Raw genomic sequence first — 19,140 nt, forward strand, 5'->3', positions numbered from 1 at the left:
AGAACAATCTTACAATTATCTACTTTGGTTTAGATACAAGCATCATGAAACCTCTAACACAATACATTCATTTGATTTGGTGAAAGTCCATTTTTTGGGCCTAACTTGCTGACCACTTTTTTTCCATGTGGTTTCTTCCTTCACAGACTCCATGCAATTATGACCTATTTCAAAAAAAGATTTGGTCAAATTATTAATTTTGTGTATGGTTTCCTAGAAACAATGGTGACTGAACTTACCTCTTTGGCTTAATTTACCCCACTCTCCCATACTAGAATTATATTTACTGCCTAGAGCTATTCTGGTGCTGTGAATTAGAGGAAAGCCCTAGACAGTTAGCAGTGCAGTGGGTTAACATACAAGCCTTACTGCACCAACCCTAAATGAACTAATTCAATATAAGAGTGTTAGTGAGGTGCTCAGGGTCCTATACAGATGTAGGATCTTAATGTGATCACCCTGTTGCAGGAGAACATTCCTGCAATGCAGGAAATGTAAAACCTGTAGTGTATTTGAGGTTCAAAAACTGGTTCAAATTAAGATCCCACATCTGCAGTTTTTGTTCCTCTGTCATTCATTTGACATAGAATCAGAATTGTCTGCCATTTGATGGACATGGTTTCTTTTAGAAATTATACAATGTTCCTTACTAAAGCCAATATTGGGTTAATCGGGATCAGTTTAATTCCTGTCTTTTAATTTGCTTTGATTATAAACGTAATCTATACCTGGTTACCTAGATTATTTTAAAGGCTTATTCCATACCTGGTTGAACAGTGGTTTGATGGAGGGGGTTTTCTTTGAATATCAATCAATATCAATTTGGGTTTGTTCAAAGGAGTCAATCAGGATTAGCTTTCAACTGATTATAGGCTTAAGCTGTACATGGCTAGCTGCCCCGTGGGAGATAAAGGCTAATCGGGGGGTGAATATTGCAGTTTCTAGAGAGAGGTGAAGACACAGAGGGACCCAGGACGTCAGGTTCAAAGCTACAAATTGACTGGAGCTGCTATCGGTCAAACTTCATTATAGATAGAGGTTTCAGAGCACAATGGAAATCTACTCAATCAAATTAGCCTTTTAGTTTTCTCAGAAGATACTCCATATATACGCTGTGTTTCAAATTAGGCTTGCGTTAGCTCCCTAAGCAAATGCTTAGCCTTTAGCTCAGTGGGCTTTTACAGCTTTACGGTGCACAGACGACCCAGGGTGAAACCCAGTAGACGGATAATATCCTCTCAGGGAAAGGGTTTTCTCCACCTAGTCTGCGTCTTCTGATTAGACACAGAGAAAGAGATAAAGAGAGTGTGTGTGTGTGTGTGTGTGTGTGTGTGTGTGTGTGTGTGTGTGTGTGTGTGTGTGTGTGTGTGTGTGTGTGTGTGTGTGTGTGTGTGTGTGTGTGTGCGCGCAACCAGCTCTCACAGTCTCACGTCAGAATTAGACGTTCCTCCATGTTTCTCAAACGTCAAATTTTGAAGTGTTTAAGGTTAAGTTTACGCATTAACTCAAATTTGTAAGGTTAGGGTCAAGTTTAGGCATTAACTCAGAGTGGTTATGGTAAGGGTTAAGGTTTGGGATAGGCTGAAAACGTACTTGAAGGTAACATCGCTCACTGTTGCCCCTAGTGGCCGATTGTCATGTCATCAGACCTGGATGGATGTCGAATACTGACTTGTATCACGGGTGACCTGGCTGGTGTGCGTGTGCATGTTTGCTCGCCTGCGTGTGTGCGTGTGTCTGTGTGCATACCTCCGTGCCTACGAACTTGCTCGCCTGTGTGTGTGTGTGTGTGTGTGTGTGTGTGTGTGTGTGTGTGTGTGTGTGTGTGTGTGTGTGTGTGTGTGTGTGTGTGTGTGTGTGTGTGTGTGTGTGTGTATGTGTGTGTGTGTGTGTGTGTGTGTGTAAAAGAGAGAGAAAGAGAGAGGAGTGTGTAAATGTGATTTTAAAAGGATTTCAAGACAATTAGATGCGGCCTCCTCAGACCTGGGGGGAAAATAATTCAAAGCTCTCCCCATCCGGCACGACACAGATTTGAGGAAACTGTGAAATTAGCTCTTGATCAGCTCTCTGTTGTTCTTCTGTGCAACCGTTTGAACGGGCCTCAGCATCAGATAGAGGACCAAGATACGTTCTACTCTGGAGTTATGTCAGTGACATGGTGTATGTTACGCTAGTTTGTAACAGTTGTACAGTTGTTGGAAACCCTCCCGTATAGTTGTGGATCAGTTGTATAGTACTACTACCGGCAGTAGAAGGCAGCCACTCAGCTCGAGAAAAAAGAACCCATTAAGACTAAAGGGATCCCTATTTGAAAGTCATCAAACTGCATTCCTAATATGGATGCCATTCTGGATTCGTTTTACAAATCTCGGATGATTTGAGGGAGAAATAAAATAAAAAAACACTATGTTTTGCATAAGCCTATAGTACGCAGAGCCCCAATTGAGAACCCATTCCAACAAGTTGTGTCCTGGGTCATGTGTTCGATAGGCACGAAATGGAAGAAAACATGTTAAAACACTGAAATAGGGACATGCAACATTAACTCATCCAATAAGAACGCTCATTTTCATTACGTCGTGCCTTCTGGAACACCACCCCATTTACACAACCTACAGAGAAGAGTCCTGAATCTCCCTTGAAAAGCAGATAATGAAAAAAAGCGTTGTTCTTCTTTTCTCCTAAGTGGCTCTTCCTTGTTGGATAAAACAGGAGCTGAACAGGATGACACGCGACAAGATGTGTTTGGAGGGGAAACGGCGGTGGTTGAGGACTTTGTGTCCATTACCCCTCAATTCCTGACAGGGGTGTTCTTTGTCTGCCACATCACGGGTGTCACATCACATCAACTCTGCAGCTGCCTTTCACAGCATCACTGCAGGTCTGAGTCAGGTGTGTTATGCTATTATTATTAAATACAGATGTAGGATATTAATTTGAGCCAGTTTGCTACAGCAGGAAAATAATCCCGCAACAACAGGAAATGTGAATTATTATGTGGATTATAATTAATGGACATTTTTGTAGGGGTTTTTTCGTAAGGGAAATTCAACTCAGAAACCTCAAATACACTAGAAGTCTAAGTTTGCCTGCAACAGGGTGATCAAATTAAGATCCTACATCTGTATAAGACAGTGTATAGTTATGTAGCCTCTGACTAGTCTCTAACAACCGGATGTTCCAGATTTCAGGGGAGATGGAAAAAGAGCCTGCATCTACTCCTCCACATTTACTGGATTGGTTAAAACCTCTCTAGGGTATGTGGGACGCTAGCGTCCCACCTGGCCAACATCCAGTGAGATTGCAGAGCGACAAATTCAAATACAGAAATACTCATTATAAAAATTCAGAAAACAAAACATATTTTACATAGGTTTAAAGATTAATTCTTGTGAATCCAACCACGGTGTCAGATTTAAAAAATGCTTTATGGCGAAAGCATACCTTACGATTATTTGAGAACATAGCCCAGCAGACAAATCATTACAAACAGTAACCAGCCAAGTAGAAGAGTTACACAAGTCAGAAATAGAGATAAAATGAATCACTTACCTTTGATGATCTTTATATGGTTGCACTCAGAAGACAATAATTTACTCAATAAATGTTCCTTTTGTTCGATAAAGTCTCTCTTTATATCCAAAACGTTTTCTTCAGTAATCCATAAGCTCAAACGCAGTCACAACAGGCAGACAAAAAATCCAAATGGTATCCGTAAAGTTCATAGAAACATGTCAAACGATGATTTTTCCTTCTCCTAAAGACCAGTATGTAGGGGATCTAGTTTCAGGTGTTTATTTTACACCTACTATGTTAGGTTAATAATTATATTATGGTTTATTGATAGATTTTCACATCAGGTTCACAATGTTCTCACCTTGGTATGGTCATTTGTCCATATTTGTTGGTCCGTTCAGATTGTGGGTTCATCTTCATCAACTTTTAGTGATAGATGAAATGCGCCTGATGGCGTTAATGATAGTGGAATAATAATAGCTACTGTAAATTGGACAGTGCAGTGAGATTAACAAGAATTTAAGCTTTCTGCACATATAAGACATGTCTATGTAGAGCAGGTATTCCCAGGGGTACGCGCAATGCCATTGGGGGTACGCCAAATAAAAATGGGATTCACATTATTTTCTTCACATTTTCAAACAATCCATTTATATTTTCCAACGGGGCTATACATTTGGGTGAGCTTTTCTTCTCGCCTGAGTGGCCTCATTTCACTGACAAAAATACGTTTAAACCATCTTGTGTTCAGCGAAATAACAACACAATGTCAAATACAGGTAGCCTAGTCAAATAATTAACATCCAATCACATTAACCGTTATTCTCTCACAGGAATTCCACTAACGGTCCGTATGTAGCCAAACAAAGCTGCTGCTCATGTTGGTATCTGTACTGATGGTGCAAAAGCCATGACAGGGACACATAGTGAGGAGGTAACGCGAGTGCAAGCAGTTGCTCCGACGCCACTTGGGTACACTGCAGCATCCACCGAGAGGCTCTTGCTGCCAAGGCAATGCCTGACAGCTTGAAAGACGTTTTGGACACTACAGTGAAAATGGTTAACTTTGTTAAAAAGCAAGGCACCTGCTCTTGTGTATTTTCTGCACTATGCAATGATATGGGCAGCGACCATGTAAAGCTTTTACAACATACAGAAGTGCGCTGGTTATCAAGGGGCAAAGTATTGACACGTTTTTTAATTGAGAGACGAGCTTAAAGTTTTCTTTACTGACTATAATTTGCACTTGTCTGACCACTTGCATGATGTCGAGTTTCTCATACAACTGGCCTATCTGGGTGATGTTTTTTCTCGCCTGAATGATCTGATTCTAGGATTACAGGGACTGTCAGCAACTATATTCAGTGTGTGGGACAAAATTGAGGCTGACTAAGAAGTTGGAGCTCTTCTCTGTCTGCATTAACAAGGACAACACACAGGTCTTCCATCATTGTATGATTTTTTTGTGTGCAAATGAACTCAAGCTTACGGATAATGTCAAATGTGATATAGCGAAGCACCTGAGTGAGTTGGGTGTGCATTTACGCAGGGAATTCCCCAAAACGGATGACACAAACAACTGGATTCGTTATCCCTTTCATGCCCTGCCTCCAGTTCACTTACCAATATCTGAACAAGAGAGCCTCATCGAAATTGCAACAAGCGGTTCCGAGAAATTTTTATTTAATCAGAAGCCACTGCCAGATTTCTGGATTGGGCTGCTCTCAGATTATCATGCCTTGGCAAATCGCTCTGTTAAGATACTGATGCCCTTTGCAACCATGTATCTATGTGAGAGTGGATTCTCGGCCCTCACTAGCATGAAAACTAAATACAGGCACAGACTGTGTGTGGAAAATGATTTAAGACTGAGACTCTCTCCAATACAACCCAACATTGCAGAGTTATGTGCATCCTTTCAACCACAACCTTCTCATTAACTTGTATTGAGTTATTCACAATTTTCGATGAGCAAATAAAGTTTTATATGTAAGATGGTTAAATAAAAAGCAAAATTATTGATTATTATTATATTATTATTTGTGCCTTGGTCCTATAAGAGCTCTTTGTCACTTCCCACGAGCTGGCCTGTGACTAAAACTTACAATAATTCTTATGTTTAAAAGAAAGCTTTTCATCTATCCAGATGGCCAGATATTTGTAAGCAGGAACACGATCTAAAGTACATATGCTTAAATCATCATTGTTATTTTTATGCACTCTAAAGAACAACATATACTTAGTTTTACCTGCATTCAATACTAATTTCAATAAAGATTTTCTGTAATACAATGAAGGCAGGCTGTATTTCAGATAGTGCCTGGTCAACTTTGGGAGCAATAGCCTACACAACAGTATCATCGGCATACAAGTGCAGGTAAAATGTTTTTACAGACAAGTTGTTAATGTCAACTGTGAAAAATACAGAACCCAGAATTGATCCCTGTGGTACACCTTTCATAATATCCAGGAAACCTGATTTAACACCATCAGTAGATACACATTGACTTATATCTGTCAAGTAATTTTTAAACCAGTTACATGCAGCCAGGTCTAGGCTAATTGAGAAAAGCCTCTGAATTAGCAGTGAGTGATCAACAGTATCGAAAGCCTTTGACAGGTCAGTGAAGAGGCAGCACAATGTTGCCTTTTGTCCATACAGTTAACCACATTATTTATAATTAGGGATGCAGCAAAGATAGAGCTATGACTTGGTCTAAACCCTGACTGATGCACATTTAGAATACATTCAAAGATAAGAAAGATCTTAGCTGAAAATTAATCAAGGATTGTAATATTTTAGCTAGGCAAGAAAGTTTAGAAATAGGGCGGTAATTATTTAGGTCACAGAGGTCAACACCTTTGTGAAGGGGGAGTACATGGGCCGCCTTCCAAACCTTGGGGATAGTACCAGATATAATCGTCAGGTAAAACATATGTGTTAAAGATTCAACAATCAGGGGGCCAGAGAGCTGCAGCAACAATGAATCAAGCATATCAGCCCCAGTGGATTTTTTTTTACATTAATCTTTAACAATGCATCTAGCACATCACAGATAATATTTTTTTTGTATTAATAATGGTGGAATGATGGCGTCAAGGATGGTGGCATAACGGTGTCAATGATGGTGTCAATGATGATGGAATGATGGTGTCAACAATGGTGTCAATTATGGTGGAATGATGGTGACTGATGAAATCAATGATGTTGGAATGATGGTGTCAATGATGGTGAAATGATGGTGGAATGCTGTGTCAATGGTGGTGGAATGATGGTGTCAATGATGGGGAATGATGGTGTCAATGATGGTGGAATGGTGGTGTTAATGATGGTGGAATGATGGTGGAATGCTGTGTCAATGATGGTGGAATGATGGTGTCAATGATGGTGAATGATGGTGAATGATGGTGTCAACGAAGGTGAAATGGTGTGCCAATGATTGTGGCATGATGGTGTCAATGATGATGTCAATGATGGTGCCAATGATGGTGGCATGATGGTGTCATTGATGGTGGCAATGATGGTGTTAATGATGGTGGAATGATGTCCCAATGACGGTGGAATGATGGTGTCAAGGATGTTGGAATGATGGTGTCAGTGATGGTAGAATGATGGTGTCAATGATGGTGAATGATGAGTGGTTTGGTGATAGTGTGAACGGGGTGTGTGTTTATGATGTGGTGAGGTTTGTGATGGATCAGTGTTTCCCAAACCTGACCTCGAGCGCTTCCATTCCACCTATTGTAACTGTACCTGTGCTTGTGGATTAGTGAAACATTTGAATCAGGTGGGCTGCTGGTATTGAAATGTATTCAAAATGTATTTGGTCTTCATATTGTGAAAAAGCTCAAAGTAAAAAATGTAAAATGTACTTGCCAGTTGTAATGAATACATGGGAATTATTTGCCACAAGCTTTGACGACTGTGTGCTGTCCCTGTTTTGGCCTGTGGCTTGGTGACAAAGTTATAATCACATGTCACATTTGATCCATCAACAATGGTAGGTGAATATACACCCTAATAAATACAATAATACACTCTGCCCACAGCCAGCTGGGTGACTGGGATGTGTACTGTATCAACATGGTTGTCAATCTGATCAAAGGGCCTAGTCACTGTCTCATGACTGATGTGTGTGCGTGCGTGTGTGTGTGTGTACTTGCATTTGTGCGTGTGTGAGCGGGCCATGTGACCCTTAGTTTCCTCATCTGACACATTTAACAGAGTTACTGCTGATGGGTTGAAACCCATTAATCGAGATGTATCCCTTGCTAGCCTTAACCAGCCATTGATTACGTGGATGGTGAAAGCATTGGAGGATATCTCTAAATTTATATTAATCCATCTCTATATTGATCAGTGGTGCTGTGGGACCAATATTGACGTGGGTTTGCGGGGTGGAAGACATTTAAGGGACAGATAATATACTGTTGATGGTGATAGAAGAGGAGTAAGATAGTGATTTATTTTATTGATAGAGTTAGAGGTGTATGGTATTGAGGATGATGAGGCTGATGTGTGGTATATCGTCGTGACTGTCAGTCTCGGTTAAGGTTGTGGCTATTAATTTCCTCTCAGTACCATTCTATCCTACTATCTTTTCTTTATTTGACCATTGAAGTCATGAGGTTGAAATGTTTTTGACACAGTCACCTCACTGGATGTAAAGTTGATGCAATGTGTTTACAATCTACTATTATTTGAAATGGTCAACATTATTAGTGATTATAACTGATCTGTCTACTCCATCAAAGAATATACTGGTCCTATTACTAATCCAGTGAGCACAAGATGTTAAAATACATAATACGTATTTTCAACCAAAAATAAGTATTTTTAACATATTTTGCTCACAGGGATGAGTGTAGTGTAGAGGTGGACAACTCCAGTCCTCAGCGGCCTGATTCGTGTCACACTTTTGACCCAGTCCCAGCTAACATACCCGACTCCAAGAATCATGATCTTCAGTTTAGAATGCAATTCATTTAATCAGATGTGTTTGCTAGGGATGCGGAAAGGTGTGTCCACTCTGGCCTCCGAGGACTGGTGCTGCCCACCCCTGCTGTAATGGGTACAGACAGTCAGGAGAGACACAGACCCTGTGGACGATTCCTAGGTTATTATTAGCAGGTCTAGCAGTCAGATTCACCAGAGGACTTTGATGAATCAAATCAAATTAAGAAAATGTTGCTTACATGCGCTGAATACAACTAGTGTCAATTTTACCATGAAATGCTTGCTTACGAGCCCTTGCCAACAATGCAGAGTTTGAACAACACAGAGTTTAAAATTTTTAAATTAAATAGTAGCACGAGGAATAAAATAAAATACACAAGAATATATATACAGTACCAGTCAAAAGTTTGGACACCCCTACTCATTCCAGGGTTTTTCTTTATTTTATTTTATTTTTTACATTGCAGAATAACAGTGAAGACATCAAAACTATGAAATAATACATATGGAATCACGTAGTAACCAAAAAAGCGTTAAACAAATCAAAATATATGTTATATTTGAAGTAACCACCCTTTGCCTTGATGACAGCTTTGCACACTCTGACATTCTCTCAACCAGCTTCAAGGGTTAGTCACCTGGAATGCATTTCAATTAATTTCTTTCCTTCTTAATGCGTTTGAGCCAATCAGTTGTGTTGTGACATTGTAGGGGTGGTATACAGAAGATATCCCTATTTGGTAAAAGACCAAGTCCATATTAGTCCTGGGGCTCCCGGGTGGTGCAGCGCTCTAAGGCACTGCATCTCAGTGTTAGAGTTGTCACTACAGACACCCTGTTTCGAATCCAGGCTGTATCACAACCGGCCGTGATTGGGAGTCCCATAGGGCGGCGCACAATTGGCCCAGCATCGTCCGGGTTTGGCCGGTGTAGGCCGCCATTGTAAATAATAATTTGTTCTTATCTGACTTTCCCAGTTAAATAAGGTTAAATATATAAAAAATATACACTACCGTTCAAAAGTTTGGGGTCACTTACAACATACATGAAATGAATAGGAAATATAGTCAAGATGTTAGAAATAATGATTTTCAATTGAAATAATAATTGTGTCCTACAAACTGCTTTCATCAAAGAATCCTCCATTTGCAGCAATTACAGCCTTGCAGACCTTTGGCATTCTAGCTGTCAATTTGTTGAGGTAAACTGAAGAGATTTCCCCCATGCTTCCTGAAGCACCTCCCACAAATTGGACTGGCTTGATGGGCACTTTTTATGTACCATACAGTCAAGCTGCTCCCACAACAGCTCAATAGGTTTGAGATCCGGTGACTGTGCTGGCCACTCCATTATAGACAGAATACCAGCTGACTGCTTCTTCCCTAAATAGTTATTGCATAGTTTGGAGCTGTGCTTTGGGTCAATGTCCTGTTATAAGAGGAGATTGGCTCCAATTAAGCGCCATCCTCAGGGTATGGCATGGCGTTGCAAAATGGAATCATAACCTTCCTTCTTCAAGATCCCTTTAACCCTGTACAAATCTCCCTCTTTACCACCACCAAAGCACCCCCAGACCATCACATTGCTTCCACCATGCTTGACAGATAGCTTCAAGCACTCCTCCAGCATCTTTTCATTTTTTCTGCGTCTCACGAATGTTCTTTGTGATCCGAACATCTCAAACTTAGATTAGTCTGTCGATAACACTTTTTCCAATCTTCCTCTGTCCAGTGTTTGTGTTCTTTTACCCATCTTAATCTTTTATTTTTATTGGCCAGTCTCAGATATGGCTTTTTCTTTGCAACTCTGTCTAGAAGGCCAACATCCCGGAGTCGCCTCTTCACTTTTGATGTTGAGACGTGTTTTACAGGTACTATTTAATGAAGCTGCCAGTTGAGGACTTGTGAGGCGTATGTTTCTCAAACTAGACACTGTAATGTACTTGTCCTCTTGCTCAGTTGTGCACCGGGGTCTCCCAATCCTCTTTCTATTCTGGTTAGAGCCAGTTTGCGCTGTTCTATGAAGGGAGTAGCACACAGCGTTGTACATGATCTTCAGTTTCTTGGCAGTTTCTCGCATGGAATAGTCTTCATTTCTCAGAACAAGAATAGACTGACGAGTTTCAGAAGAAAGTTCTTTGTTTCTGGACATTTTGAGCCTGTAATCGAACCCACAAATGCTGATGCTCCAGATACTCAACTAGTCTAAAGAAGGCCAGTTTTAATGCTCTTTAATCAGGACAACAGTTTTCAGCTACGCTAACATAATTGCAAAAGGGTTTTCTAATGATCAATTAGCCTTTTAAAATTATAAACTTGGATTAGCTAACACAACGTGCCATTGGAACACAGGAGTGATGGTTGCTGATAATGGGCCTCGGTACGCCTATGTAGATATTCAATTAAAAATCAGCCGTTTCCAGCTACAATAGTCATACAATAGTCATTAACAATGTCTACACTGTATTTCTGATCAATTTGCCACAGGAAAAGAAGACCCAGAGGTACCTTTGCTGGAGAGGATAAACTCATTAGGGTTAACTGCACCTCAGATTGCAGCCTAAAGAAATGATTCAAAGAGTTCAAATAACAGACATCTCAACATCAACTGTTCAGAGGAGATTGAGTGAATCAGGCTTTCATGGTAGAATCGCTGCAAAGAAACCACTACTAAAGGACACCAATAGGAAGAAGAGATCTGCTTGGGGCATGAAACACGAGCAATGGACATTAGACCGGTGGAAATCTGTCCTTTGGTCTGATGAGTCCAAATTTGAGATTTTTGGTTCCAACCAACGTGTCTTTGTGAGACCACCGTGTCTTTGTGGTTAAAAACATATATATATATTTCACCTTTATTTAACCAGGTAGGCTAGGTGGTGGAGATGTGATGGTGTGGGGGTGCTTTGCTGGTGACACTGTCTGTGATTTATTTAGAATTCAATGCCATCCCATCTGGGACTATCATTTGTTTTTCAACAGGACAATGACCCAGAACACACCTCCAGGCTGTGTAAGGGCACTTTGACCAAGAAGGAGAGTGATGGAGTGCTGCATCAGATGACCTGGCCTCCACAATTTTGTAATTTTTTTTTAAAATTTCACCTTTATTTAACTAGGTAGTCAAGTTGAGAACAAGTTCTCATTTACAATTGCGACCTGGCCACGATAAAGCAAAGCAGTTCGACACATACAGCAACACAGAGTTACACATGGAGTAAAACAAACATACAGTCAATAATACAGTAGAAAAATAAGTCTATATACAATGTGAGCAAGTGAGGTGAGATAAGGGAGGTGAAGGCAAAAATAGGCCATGGTGGCGAAGTAAATACAATATAGCAAGTAAAACACTGGAATGGTTGATTTGCAGTGGAAGAATGTGCAAAGTAGAGATAGAAATAATGGGGTGCAAAGGAGCAAAATGAATAAATAAATAAATACAGTAGGGAAAGAGGTAGTTGTTTGGGCTAAATTATAGATGGGCTATGTACAGGTGCAGTAATCTGTGAGCTGCTCTGACAGCTGGTGCTTAAAGCTAGTGAGGGAGATAAGTGTTTCAGAGATTTTTGTAGTTCGTTCCAGTCATTGACAACAGAGAACTGGAAGGAGAGACGTCCAAAGGAAGAATTGGTTTTGGGGGTGACCAGAGAGATATACCTGCTGGAGCGCGTGCTACAGGTGGGTGCTGCTATGGTCACCAGCGAGCTGAGATAAGGGGGGACTTTACCTAGCAGGGTCTTGTAGATGACCTGGAGCCAGTGGGTTTGGCGACGAGTATGAAGCGAGGGCCAGCCAACGAGAGCGTACAGGTCGCAGTGGTGGGTAGTATATGGGGCTTTGGTGACAAAACGGATGGCACTGTGATAGACTGCATCACAGTCTATCACAATTTATTGAGTAGGGTATTGGAGGCTATTTTGTAAATGACATCACCAAAGTCGAGGATCGGTAGGATGGTCAGTTTTACAAGGGTATGTTTGGCAGCATGAGCGAAGGATGCTTTGTTGCGAAATAGGAAGCCAATTCTAGATTTAACTTTGGATTGGAGATGTTTGATGTGAGTCTAGAAGGAGAGTTTACAGTCTAACCAGACACCTAGGTATTTGTAGTTGTCCACATATTCTAAATCAGAGCCGTCCAGAGTAGTGATGTTGGACAGGCGGGCAGGTGCAGGCAGCGATCGGTTGAAGAGCATGCATTTAGTTTTACTTGTATTTAGGAGCAATTGGAGGCCACGGAAGGAGAGTTGTATGGCATTGAAGCTCGCCTGGAGGGTTGTTAACACAGTGTCCAAAGAAGGGCCAGAAGTATACAGAATGGTGTCGTCTGCGTAGAGGTGGATCAGAGACTCACCAGCAGCAAGAGCGACATCATTGATGTATACAGAGAAGAGAGTCGGTCCAAGAATTGAACCCTGTGGCACTCCCATAGAGACTCCCAGAGGCCCGTACAACAGACCCTCCGATTTGACACACTGAACTCTATCAGAGAAGTAGTTGATGAACCAGGCGAGGCAATCATTTGAGAAACCAAGGCTGTCGAGTCTGCCGATGAGGATGTGGTGATTGACAGAGTCGAAAGCCTTGGCCAGGTCAATGAATACGGCTGCACAGTATTGTTTCTTATTGATGGCGGTTAAGATATCGTTTAGGACTTTGAGCGTGGCTGAGGTGCACCCATGACCAGCTCTGAAACCAGATTACATAGCGGAGAAGGTATGGTGGGATTCGAAATGGTCAGTAATCTGTTTGTTGACTTGGCTTTCGAAGACCTTAGAAAGACAGGGTAGGATAGATATAGGTCTGTAGCAGTTTGAGTCAAGAGTGTCCCCCCCTTTGAAGAGGGGGATGACCGCAGCTGCTTTCCAATCTTTGGGAATCTCAGACGACACGAAAGAGAGGTTGAACAGGCTAGTAATAGAGCTGGCAACAATTTCAGCAGATAATTTTAGAAAGAAAGGGTCCAGACAATCACCTGACCTCAACCAACTGAGATGGTTTGGGTTGAGTTGGACCGCAGAGTGAAGGAAAACCAGCCAACAAGTTCACAGCATATGTAGGAACTCCTTCAAGACTGTTGGAAAAGCATTCCTCGTGAAGCTGACTGAGAGAATGCCAAGACTGTGCAAAGCTGTCATCAAGGCAATGGGTGGCTACTTTGAAGAATATAAAATATAACATATATTTTGATTTATTAAAAACAAAATTGGTTACTACATGATTCAATTTGTATTATTTCATAGTTTTGATCTCTTCACTAGTTAAAATAAAGAAAAACCCTTGAATGAGTAGGTGTGTCCAATCTTTTGACTGGTACTGTATGTAGTGTGTGTATATATAGTCTAGTGAGTGTATATGGTGTGTATATATAGTCTAGTGAGTGTGTAGATGGTGTGTGTATATATAGTCTAGTGAATGTGTAGATGGTGTGTGTATGTGTCTAGTGAGTGTGTAGATGGTGTGTATGTATAGTCTAGTGAATGTGTAGATGGTGTGTGTATGTGTCTATTGAGTGTGTATATGGTGTGTATATATAGTCTAGTGAGTGTGTATATGGTGTGTATATATAGTCTAGTGAGTGTGTATATGGTGTGTATATATAGTCTAGTGAGTGTGTAGATGGTGTGTGTATGTAGTCTAGTGAGTGTGTATATGGTGTGTATATATAGTCTAGTGAGTGTGTATATGGTGTGTGTATATATAGTCTAGTGAGTGTGTATATGGTGTGTGTATATATAGTCTAGTGAGTGTGTATATGGTGTGTGTATATATAGTCTAGTGAGTGTGTATATGGTGTGTATATATAGTCTAGTGAGTGTGTAGATGGTGTGTGTATATATAGTCTAGTGAGTGTGTATATGGTGTGTATATATAGTCTAGTGAGTGTGTATATGGTGTGTGTATATATAGTCTAGTGAGTGTGTATATGGTGTGTATATATAGTCTAGTGAGTGTGTAGATGGTGTGTGTATATATAGTCTAGTGAGTGTGTATATGGTGTGTATATATAGTCTAGTGAGTGTGTATATGGTGTGTATATATAGTCTAGTGAGTGTGTAGATGGTGTGTGTATATATAGTCTAGTGAGTGTGTATATGGTGTGTATATATAGTCTAGTGAGTGTGTATATGGTGTGTATATATAGTCTAGTGAGTGTGTATATGGTGTGTATATATAGTCTAGTGAGTGTGTAGATGGTGTGTGTATATATAGTCTAGTGAGTGTGTATATGGTGTGTATATATAGTCTAGTGAGTGTGTATATGGTGTGTATATATAGTCTAGTGAGTGTGTATATGGTGTGTATATATAGTCTAGTGAGTGTGTATATGGTGTGTATATATAGTCTAGTGAGTGTGTATATGGTGTGTATATATAGTCTAGTGAGTGTGTAGATGGTGTGTGTATATATAGTCTAGTGAGTGTGTATATGGTGTGTATATATAGTCTAGTGAGTGTACGTAGGGTCAGTGCAAGATAGAGTCAGTGCAGATAGTTTGGGTACCATAAATTGACTATTTAGCAGCCTGGCTATTTAGCAGTCTTATGGATTGACCCAATTACTGTGTTTAATTAAGTGACTTCCTCAGTAATAAGCCAGTTAATTAGATGATTACAGCTGGGTTATCGGGAGAGGGGGACCTGGAGAGGAGGACGCAGAGAGGAGGACCTGGAGAGGAGGACGCGGAGAGGAGGACCTGGAGAGGAGGACGCGGAGAGGGGGATGTGGAGCGGGGGATGTGGAGAGGGGATGTGGAGAGGGGATGTGGAGAGGGGGACCTAGAGAGGAGGACGCGGAGAGGAGGACCTGGAGAGGGGGATGTGGAGAGGGGGATGTGGAGAGGGGATGTGGAGAGGAGGACCTGGTGAGGGGGAGGTGGAGAGGGGATGTGGAGAGGGGATGTGGAGAGGAGGACCTGGTGAGGGGGAGGTGGAGTGGACCTGGTGAGGGGGAGGTGGAGAGGAGGACCTGGAGAGGGGGATGTGGAGAGGAGGACCTGGAGAGGGGGATGTGGAGAGGAGGACCTGGTGAGGGGGAGGTGGAGAGGACCTGGTGAGGGGGAGGTGGAGAGGACCTGGTGAGGGGGATGTGGAGAGGAGGACCTGGTGAGGGGGAGGTGGAGAGGACCTGGTGAGGGGGAGGTGGAGAGGACCTGGTGAGGGGGATGTGGAGAGGACCTGGTGAGGGGGAGGTGGAGAGGAGGACCTGGTGAGGGGGATGTGGAGAGGAGGACCTGGAGAGGGGGATGTGGAGAGGAGGACCTGGAGAGGGGGACATGGAGAGGGGGACATGGAGAGGGGGACGTGAATAGGAGGACCTGGTGAGGAGGACCTGGAAAGGGGGACGTGAAGAGGGGGACCTGGAGAGGGGGACCTGGAGAGGGGGACGTGAATAGGAGGACCTGGTGAGGAGGACCTGGAAAGGGGGACGTGAAGAGGGGGACCTGGAGAGGGGGACCTGGAGAGGGTCTGGAGGTGTGAAGGATAGAATGAGAGCTCCAGGACAAACTCTCCAGACACTGGGGAAAGAATAGACAATACAGCATTGTGCCTGGCAATATGCTGTCTGACTATGGATGTCTAAGTAAAAAAACATCCAAAATAATGTCTCTATCTCAAAGATGTTGAATGGTATGCTGCTATGCACCAACATTGGCAAACCGCAAATCCCTCCTTCACTCTCTCTCTCTGGCTCTAGTATACCAACTTTAATTCCATTTCAGTTCTAGCTATGTGATTATGCTGTATGTTCTGATCTTGAACGTTCACCATGTTAGACACACAATGCTTTTCCACAGAAGAATTTGAATTAGAATCCATTCTTATTCTGTGGTTCCGGTGACGTCACCAGTCTTCTATTTCTCTGTTGTTCTCTTAACACTTTTCTCATTACCGCAGTGTCCTCATCAAGGCTAGGAAATGTAAAACAAATTACTAATCTCGAGGAAAGTGTTAAATCCGGATTATTTACGCATGGATGTTTTTTTGTTGGCCTCTCCCTCTACTTTAAAGGCTAATAAGTGCAATGATAACACAATACGCTGGACTAAAGGGCAAGTCATTCCAGTTCTTCTTTTATCATATCTATGCTTGTAGAGGGCTTTTCTGACAGTTAGCTACAATATCTGCAATTCCTCTAAATATTTGTCCTTATTCATGTATACATAGTCTAGTGAGTGTGCATATAGTGTGTATATATAGTCTAGTGAGTGTGTAGATGGTGTGTATATATAGTCTAGTGAGTGTGTATATGGTGTGTGTATATATAGTCTAGTGAGTGTGTATATGGTGTGTATATATAGTCTAGTGAGTGTGTATATGGTGTGTATATATAGTCTAGTGAGTGTGTATATGGTGTGTATATATAGTCTAGTGAGTGTGTAGATGGTGTGTGTATGTAGTCTAGTGAGTGTGTATATGGTGTGTATATATAGTCTAGTGAGTGTACGTAGGGTCAGTGCAAGATAGAGTCAGTGCAGATAGTTTGGGTATCATAAATTGACTATTTAGCAGTCTGGCTATTTAGCAGTCTTATGGATTGACCCAATTATCCATGACTTTGGAGTGCATTTTCACACTTGGCCACAACCACACCCTGTTCTGATGTCATAATACATTCTTAGAAACTGAGTAGTTTGGGTCCTGGATGCTGATTGGCTGAAAGCTGTGGTATATCAGACAATATACCAGCGGTATGACACAAAATGACTTATTTATTGTTCTAATTATGTTGGTAACCAGTTTATAATAGTAATAAGGCACCTCAAGGATTTGTGGTATATGGCCAATATACCAAGGTCAAGGGCTGTATCTAGGCACTCTGTGCTGCGTTATGCATAAGAACAGCCTTTAGCCGTGGTATATTGGCCATATTGGCCTTCCTGATGATGCCTTCCTATCGATAGTGACATCGTCAGTCATTCTAAACGTCTGTTTCCCGGGGGAAAACCCCTTGTCCCACCATACCATCTCACACACACACACACACACACACACACACACACACACACACACACACACACACACACACACACACACACGCACACGCACACGCACACGCACACGCACACGCACACGCACACGCACACGCACACGCACACGCACACGCACACACACACACACACACACACACACACACACACACACTAGGGTGCTCAATGGAGTTTGAGAACCCAATGGTGCTTTCAGCACACGGCTCATTTGTCAATCCTATAAGTGGCTCAGACCCAATGGTATTTAACACTGGTACTGGTACTGGCATGGCTGCTTTTGTCTAGTAATGAACTATCATCGAGGGAGTCTCCCTATTTCTTATCAGTAATGTATCTGGATGAGCTACCCTTGCAACGAGCATACAATAAACAGTTTTAGTGACTAGGTAAGAGCACTTGTTGCCCGAGTGAAGAGTGAAATCTCCAAACCCCTAAAATTGGATGATTTTGTGCCTCTACTGAATTTCAGACAGTAGATTGAGGACATGTTTCATGTAAAATGGGTTTGTTTTCTATGACTGTGTTTTGTATATCTGTTGTGCTTTTCGTATTGTATTGATGTGTATATTGTATAGTTACAGAGCTCACCTGGAAAAGAGACCCTGGTAAGACATGACTCCCTGTCAAAATAAAGGTTGAATAAATCAATGAAAGAGTACAGTGTTAACTCCTTGGGTATCCCATATCTCATTTCAATCCCATGTCCCCTTTTCTCACATCCAGACCTTGAGTCTAGAAGTACTAGTGATTTTCAGTCTTTCTTTCCTTTTTCCAGTGCCTTCACTAGCGCCTTCGAGCCAGATAATCACGGACTGATTCCGACCGGAGACACCAGTTTAGTGGACTTTCTGGCCAACCAGTGACATCAATCAAGAATTTATTACCTACCAGGTAGAAAAGGTAACCAGCAGGGCACTCCAGACCTCCAGGCTGGGTTTTGATTACCCCTGCCATATACAGTCCATATACTGTATGGTCCTTTGTCTATCAAACAGTCCATATACTGTATGGTCCTTTGTCTATCAAGCAGTCCATATACTTTATGGTCCTTTGTCTATCAAGCAGTCCATATACTGTATGGTCCTTGCTCTATCAAACAGTCCATATACTGTATGGTCCTTGGTCTATCAAACTGTCCATATACTGTACGGTCCTTGGTCTATCAAACAGTCCATATATTGTACGGTCCTTGGTCTATCAAACAGTCCATATACTGTAGTTACTCTATAAAACATCCACAGAGAACATCATGCTTCAGCCATAATCTTATTACCTTCCCTTCAACTTGTCTATGTCTAGCCATGAGCCACAGGCCAAGCTAAAAATCACTAAGGTGGTTTTAAGAGCACACCATCGCCACCCCCTCCAATGTCCGCCCTGCCAGATCCCTGCGTATAGTAATCTTAATTCACTCCCGTACTTTATAATCACTTGCCACTCTCAGACTTTCTTTAGCTGTTCTAGGGTTGGAGAGAACTGCTATGGATTGTTAATGAAATGCAGGCACTGTCTTGTACTGCACTCAATGGAATAACGTAGAGTGACAACAATGGACAACACACTATACTTTTTCTTTGCAGCACTATTTCCCCTTGGCGTCGCAGGTGAATGGTCTGTGCTTCCTGGATATGTTATGTTCTTTTCTGTGTATATATCCAGGTCTCATACAGAAAA

The 19,140-nt window shown here is 41.8% G+C and overlaps 1 protein-coding gene across 3 annotated transcripts in view; it reads left to right on the forward strand.

Annotated features, from left to right (window-relative positions):
* The window catches only part of LOC129811452 (prepronociceptin-like), a 36,722-nt gene that overhangs the window by 2,386 nt on the left and 15,196 nt on the right, over window positions 1-19,140 (forward strand). The window contains exon 2 of one of the 3 annotated variants that reach the window (XM_055862757.1): window positions 18,242-18,366. The exons of 1 other annotated variant lie outside the window; for it this stretch is intronic. The gene's annotated coding sequence lies outside the window, so the exon portion shown is untranslated. The remainder of the gene's footprint in view (window positions 1-18,241; window positions 18,367-19,140) is intronic. One more of the 3 variants, XM_055862758.1, reaches the window with a different exon arrangement.

The sequence above is a fragment of the Salvelinus fontinalis genome, chromosome 15 (genome assembly GCF_029448725.1).
Source record: "Salvelinus fontinalis isolate EN_2023a chromosome 15, ASM2944872v1, whole genome shotgun sequence".
Lineage (NCBI taxonomy): Eukaryota > Metazoa > Chordata > Actinopteri > Salmoniformes > Salmonidae > Salvelinus > Salvelinus fontinalis.